Source organism: Jaculus jaculus, chromosome X (genome assembly GCF_020740685.1).
Source record: "Jaculus jaculus isolate mJacJac1 chromosome X, mJacJac1.mat.Y.cur, whole genome shotgun sequence".
Taxonomy (NCBI): domain Eukaryota; kingdom Metazoa; phylum Chordata; class Mammalia; order Rodentia; family Dipodidae; genus Jaculus; species Jaculus jaculus.
Genome location: NC_059125.1, coordinates 91,180,154 through 91,187,641, shown reverse-complemented (window position 1 = coordinate 91,187,641; position 7,488 = coordinate 91,180,154). Strand labels below are relative to the sequence as shown.

The following is a 7,488-nucleotide window of genomic DNA, read 5'->3' as shown; positions in this document are numbered from 1 at the left end:
ATATATATATATATATATTTCTCAGCAGCACAAGCGACATTCTCTAAAATAAATCATATATTAGGAGACAAAGGAAATCTTAACAAATACAGGAAAACTGAAATCATCCCGTTTATTCTATCTGATCATCATAGGATTAAACTGAAAATCAGCAACAAGAAATACTACAGAGCATATGCAAATTCATGAAGACTAAACAGTACACTGTTAAATGATAAATGCATCATTGAAGAAATCAAAAAATGAATCAATAAAATCATAGATTCAAATGAGGATGAGAATGCAACATGCCAAAAGCTTTGGGACACAATGAAGGTGTTCTAAGAGGGAAATTTATACCTATACATGCTTATATTAAGTAATTAGAGAGTTCACAAGTAAACAATTTAATGATTTAACTTAATGTGCTGGAAAAATAAAAACAAGACAAACCAAAAATCAGTAATCAGGAAGAACTAATAAAGATTAGACCAGAAATTAATGAAATAGAAGCAAAAAAAAAAAAAATACAAAGAATCAATGAAACAAAGCATTGGTTCTTTGAGTGGGTAGACAAGACTGATAAAATCCTTAGCAATCTGACCAGAAGATAGAGAGAAGAGACAAAAATTAATAAAATTAAAGATTAAAAATGCATGATTAGGGCTGGAGAGATGGCTTAGTGGTTAAGCGCTTGCCTGTGAAGCCTAAGGACCCTTGTTTGAGGCTCGGTTCCCCAGGTCCCACGTTAGCCAGATGCACAAGGGGGCACAAGCATCTGGAGTTCATTTGCAGAGGCTGGAAGCCCTGGCGTGCCCATTCTCTCTCTCTCCCTCCATCTGTCTTTCTCTCTCAGTCTGTCGCTCTCAAATAAATAAATTAAAAAAAATGAACAAAAATGCATGATTATAGCAGATGCCAAAGAAATTCAGAAAATTATAAGGACATACTTTAAGAATATATTTATATTTAATAATATATTTATATTTATATTCCACTGAATTTGAAAATCTGAAAGAAATGGATGATTTCCTTGACTCATATGACCTACAAAAATTAAATCAAGATGAGATAAAACACTTAAATAGACTTCCAACAAGTATGGAGATCCAAGCAAAAAAAGGTCCAGGACAAGATGGATTCACTGGTGAATATTACCAGAACTTCATGGAAGAACTCACACCACTGTTTCTTAAACTTTACCATAAAATAGAAAAGGAAGAAATTCTACCGAACTCCTTCTATGAAGCCAGCATTACCCTGATACAAAAATCAGACAAAGACAGAAAAAAAGAAAATTACAGAACAATCTTCCTCATGACCATAGATGCAAAAATCCTCAACAAAATATTGGCACAGCATACAAGATTATATCAGAAAGTTTATTCACCCCAACCAAGTAGGCTTTATCCCAGGGATGCAGAGATAGTTCAATATACACAAATCTGATAAATATAATACACTATGTAAATGAACTGGAGGGCAAAAATCATATGATCATCTCAATAGATGCAGAAAAGGTATTCAACAAAATCCAACATCCCTTTATGGTTAAAATATTACAGATACTTGAAATAGAAAGAACATATGTCAACATAACAAAAGCTATTTATGACAAACTTATTGCCAACATAATACTAAATGGAAAAAAAAAAAATCCTTGAAGCTTTTCCACTAAAATCAGGAACAAGAACATGGTGTCCACTGTCCCCAGTTTCGTTTAATATAGTGCTGGAAGTCTCAGCTATAGCAATAAGGCAAGAGTCACTCATAAATGCAATACAATTTTGAAAGGAAGAAATAAAATTATCACTATTTGCAGAGGGTATGATTTTATACATAAAAGATCATAAAGTCTCAACCAGAAAACTATTAGAGCTGATAAACACTTTTAGCAACATAGTAGGATACAAAATGAACTCACAGAAATCAGTAGCTTTCCTATACCTTAACAACAAAGATGTGGAGGATGAAATCAGGGAATGTCTCCCATTCACAAGTGCCTCAGGGGGGAAAAAAAAGTCCCTTGGAATAAACCTAACTAAGGAAGTGAAGGATCTCTCCAATGAGAACTTTTAAACACTGAAGCAAGTAATTGCAGAAGACACAAGGAAATGAAAAGGCATTCCATGTACTTGGATTAGAAGAATAAATATTGTGAAAGTTTAAATCTTACTAAAAGCAATCTACACATTTAATGCAATCCCCATTAAAATTACAATGGCCTTATTCACAGAAATAGAAAAAAAACTCTATCCAAAAATTAAGCAACTGCCTTTAGTCACTGAGCAATCTCTCCCGCCCTTTGAGAAAACTTTTAATGAGCATATTATGATTATCTTAATTCCTGTACCTTCTATTTGCTTTTTACTCCCTTCATTAAAATGTCAATATGTTAGTATTCAAATAAACCAAATTTACACAAATTAGTTTTTGTAATAATAGTGCACACATGATATAAAACCTATCATGGGATACTAGAATGAAAATTAAGTCAATCATTACCAGACAATACTTTGTGATCTAGTAGTATGTCCTGCCTCAATGCATCCTTCACTACTGTACTAATGCTTCATCCATGGGGCACAATTGTATATTGAGTGAATGGAGATTTTTGTCTTATTCCTATTTAGTGTGGAGTATCCATTTAAATAATAGGTTAATCCCGCATTTGCATCTCTTTGTGTCTTAAACTCTTCAGCTGTTAAATGCAAGGTAAACAGGATTTTGTTTACATGACTACTGAGAACTAAGGAACCGAAGTCATAAATAGTTTGTAGCCATAATATTAAAAAAATCTTGGTTGGAGATAAACTTATGTTCTGATTCTTGAAGAATCTATGGCTTAAAAATATTACTAGAGCTATAGAATCTTTGTAAACTTATTCTAGAAAAATGTGCTACCAAACACCACAATTGATACTAGATATCTAGACATTTTCATGTACTCAGAAAATTGCCACCATATATAAAAATTAGATGGATATATTCATGATAGAAAATCAGACTTCTAATTACATGTCCTGAAATAGACAAGTGTAATATTAAAAAGTTCCTGTAGTTGGGCTGGAGAGATGGCTTAGCGGTTCAGTGCTTGCCTGTGAAGCCTAAGGACCCCGGTTTGAGGTTCGGTTCCCCAGGTCCCACGTTAGCCAGATGCACAAGGGGGCGCATGCGTCTGGAGTTCGTTTGCAGAGGCTGGAAGCCCTGGAACGCCCATTCTCTCTCTCCCTCTATCTGTCTTTCTCTCTGTGTGTGTCGCTCTCAAATAAAAAAAAAAAAAAAAAAAGTTCCTGTACTTGGCAGAACTTCTTGGTTTTCATGTAAGGCCATGGCATAACCAAAGTTTAAGCATAGGAAACAAAATACCCACTATAAAGCTCTTTGAAGTTCACTTGTCTATGACTTTGCAAATATCATTTCTTCTGCTCAAATAATGTATTTATTTCTTCATAGTAGGCAAAATAAAAAAAGCAACAACACTAAATCCGTTCCATAGTTTTAAACTGCAATTTCACACATGTATAGTAAAGCATAACTATTTCTGACAGTTGTAGAAGTTTTGAAAGTATTATCAAATAAAGCTTTAAGAAATAAAATGTTTTCAGCTTTATTCTTTTGTTTCTGTATTAGTTTTTGTTTGTCTAAATCAAAGCAGCTAAATGAGAACAACATTTAACAAGGTCCCTAGCATACTCAAATATATGCCTTTGGAATATCAAATAACTTCTACATGTTACAAAAAGTAACAACCCCAGAAGAAGAGAGATGGTGGTGAAGAGTTGCAATTAAACGTGTATTTTCCATTTATATTAAGACTATTAATTTTACCACAACACAATTTCCTGGTTATTAAAAGATTAATTGACATTCTTTTAATAAGATTTTTTAAAATATGTATACATCTACTAAAGGTAGTAGTGATAACCCTATATATGTAGGAAATTATCATCTCTCGGAGTACATTTGATAAGATGTATAATTGATACAATGATGCCTATGTCCACTGAATTATCAAATCAGTGGCAGTCAAATGGTATTCTTTCTTGGACCCTTTAAGTCATTAAATTCAAGCTTTTGAATCATATTTTTCAATAGCTTGTCCTGAATATCTACAGCTTATGGTAGATACTAATATGTATTAAATGTTTTGGGCATTGACTATCCTGTATCACAAAGCTATTTTTTCAAATTAATAATACAAACCTTACAACTTTATTTGGGATATAGATGAAATGCTTAGGATGACATAAGGCACTCTTAAGTACAATGATTTCTTCACCTGTCATGCTAGTCAAATTTGTAAACCGTTTTAAGATTATTGGAGCTAATTGCTGAGCACCATAGATACAACTTAATTAGAGGAAACAGTAATCTAGAAATCACAATTTGATTGGAAGTAGGCACATCATTAATGAAAATATTTCCAATTTTGCATATTGTGAAAGAAAAGAATAGAAAGTGCCTCCAAAGAAGTAATCTCTGTGGTTTGTAAAGGAAAGGGATCCTATGCAGTATAAGTTTTATAAAGTTTAGCAGCAAGCATTTTACTCCCATCTTAAGTAGTATGTGAGTTGCAGAATCATGATTTGCTTTTGGCTATCCTTTATGTTGCATATGAAGAATTCTCCTGTGTATTTGCTCTGACTGTTTTTGAAGTGTGTTCTTTTTCATTGTTGTTCAGTGTTGAAGAACAAGCAATTTTGTTTGCCTAGAGAACAGACTTTCTATTCCATATCATCTCTGGCTCTTCACTCCCCCTCCCCCAAGCCTATCTACTGGTAACAGACTTGAAGAAAATCATCAAATGCCCTTGATATCAGACTGCCTGTCTTGTATAGCCACAGATATGTAGTTTTTCATGATAAACTATAGATTAATAGCACTATCGCATTTTGCATCTCTGTTGTAAGGGTTGGGAGTAAACACATATAAAATCCAGGAATTATACAAGATACTAGTAATATACTAGATATTATCATCCATCCATCAGGGAAGCAGTATGTGGGCTAGTGGGATGTAGAATGAATGCCAGATGTTGCCTGGGCAATAAAGTATGCAGAGTCAACACAATTCTTGACTAGAGCTTGCTCTCTATGCCTGATGTCTATACCAGCGTTGGAATGCATGTTGGTTAAAAGCACAGTCAAGGCTGATCCTCTAAGGATGCAGCCTTCAAAGTGATGTTTGCCAATAAATGTGTAATTGCCAAGTTCTACAATTTATTATGAATTTTGATAGAAGAAGAAACTTTCACAGATTAAAAAACAAAACAAAACCGGGTGGCATGGTAGTTCACTCCCTTAATCCCAGCACTTGGGAGACAGAGGTAGGAAGATCTTCATGAATTCAAGGCCATCCTGAAACTACATAGTGAATTCCATATCAGCCTGGGGTAGAGCATGACCCTATTTTAGAAAAAAAATGTATATATTTAAAATTAATCAATTTCAAATACATACATACATACATATACATATATCAAGAAACTTAAGGCAGAGAAAATCCTTTATTGCTGCTGTTACCTGATGTGATTTCAAGTTCATTATAAGAAAGACTCATTACCACATTCTCAAAATTACTTCTGCTAAAAAAGGGTATCAGACAGTATGACAGGAAGAGGGGCAAAGGTTAAAGATCAAGGACAGAAAGTTGATGCTATCAAAAGAAGAAAGAAGTAAAAGAGTCTCTATTTGTGTTTGTCTAGGAAAACCCCATGATATTTGTTTAATGGTACAATAGTGTAACAGACTAATAAAATGGTCTGGGATGGGAAGAATGGTATGATGAGAATTTTTTTTTTTATTTATTTATTTGAGAGTGACAGACACAGAGAGAAAGACAGATAGAGGGAGAGAGAGAGAATGGGCGCGCCAGGGCTTCCAGCCTCTGCAAACGAACTCCAGACGCGTGCGCCCCCTTGTGCATCCCGCTAACGTGGGACCTGGGGAACCGAGCCTCGAACCGGGGTCCTTAGGCTTCACAGGCAAGCGCTTAACCGCTAAGCCATCTCTCCAGCCCGAGAATTTTTACCATTATTCAGCTATTCTGTCAGAGAAATCCAGTTGCAAATATATCAGAGGAATCCATGACTAAACTGGCTAGGAGTAGGGAAATTAAAAAAAAAAAAAAAAAAAAAAAAAAAAAAAAAAAAAAAAAAAACTGAGCCCTTTGATTATTGTTTTTACAGAAGGAAACTAGTACTTCTGTTAGTAACTTTAACCTATATTTTCCTAACATTGGATACTCAAATTATTATTATGAGTGTTTGGGTTACAGTAACAGTATTATTGTTCTAATTTCAAACTCTCATTTATTAGTGTATTAATCAATCTTTTAAAAACCTGAAAATAGTTGTTACAAAAATAATCTCATATCATTCTTTCATTAAAAGGAAACTCCTCCTTTTGACTGTACATTCACAAAACACTCCAATTTCAAAGTACATCATTTAATTTATTCAGTCCAAAGTGAGATTTATGTCTAGTCCATTCACACAGCTTCCAGCTGTTGGAAAAGCTATGTTTTCCTTTACTGAAGGAATTTGGTCAAGCTGATGTTGGTATCCCTTCCAATATTCTTCCTCCACATCTTTGCTTCTGGAGGCATTTTCTCCAGTCACTATCTTCACCTTCATTAAACACTGCTTCTAGTGAAAGGGTTTGAGGAGCAAAGTTTAGAACAATTAACTTAGGCTTACTTTATCCAAATTTGATGAACATGGTGGAATCTTTCTTTTTCACCTACCTGTGACAAATCCAAACTTGGAGATCTTTGTAGGCTTTGATGGGAGAGCTTTAGTTTTCTTTTCAGCTGATCACTTCTCAGTGCTGTGACTGGAACTTTCACTTCCATTACTGGAAGAAATCATGTTAGTTTTCACTGTTTCTTTTTCTGCTCATTCAGGTACTGGTGAAGTCAAATCTACTTACCAAGATGAGCTATTTTTACTGAGAAGATTTATGGGAACAGCAACCTCACAACACATCTTTATAAGGAAGGTACCTCCATACTTGTCACCTCCTGACCCAACAGTCTCTTCTACTGTTTGTTAGAGTATATGGCAGGAACAGAGGTGTGTGATAACAGAAGAGGCTTCAGTGAATTAACTCCTTGACTCCAGTTCTTTGCAGCTTCTCAGCCTTATGGAGTACAGTGACAGTAGTTTTTGATTCAGCCGAATAAAAATCTTCACAGCACCAGCCTCTCAAGTCTCTGCTTTATCACTCTATCAAGGTGGATGGGGAACTTAGCAGTTCATAACTTCTCTAGTACTAGCTATCTGCATGTCTTAAGCAGCTGTTGGTCCAGTGTAGCTTCTGCTCCAATGGTTTAATTTGCTCATTTGTCACTGCCTCCTTATCATGACTCCTCCCATTGTCAGATAGATCTTATGAGTTCTAATTAGGGTCACCAGGCATTCTGGTTAGCAAGACAATTTCAAATTAATTGTGTTGGTCCAACAACAATAACCATGCTCTTTTCCACTCTCATAAGAGGAATGAATCT

The 7,488-nt window shown here is 34.8% G+C and overlaps 1 pseudogene; it reads right to left on the bottom strand.

Annotated features, from left to right (window-relative positions):
• Positions 1-6,416: 6,416 nt before the first annotated feature.
• LOC123456551 lies at positions 6,417-6,967 on the bottom strand (annotated as a pseudogene).
• Positions 6,968-7,488: the final 521 nt, after the last annotated feature.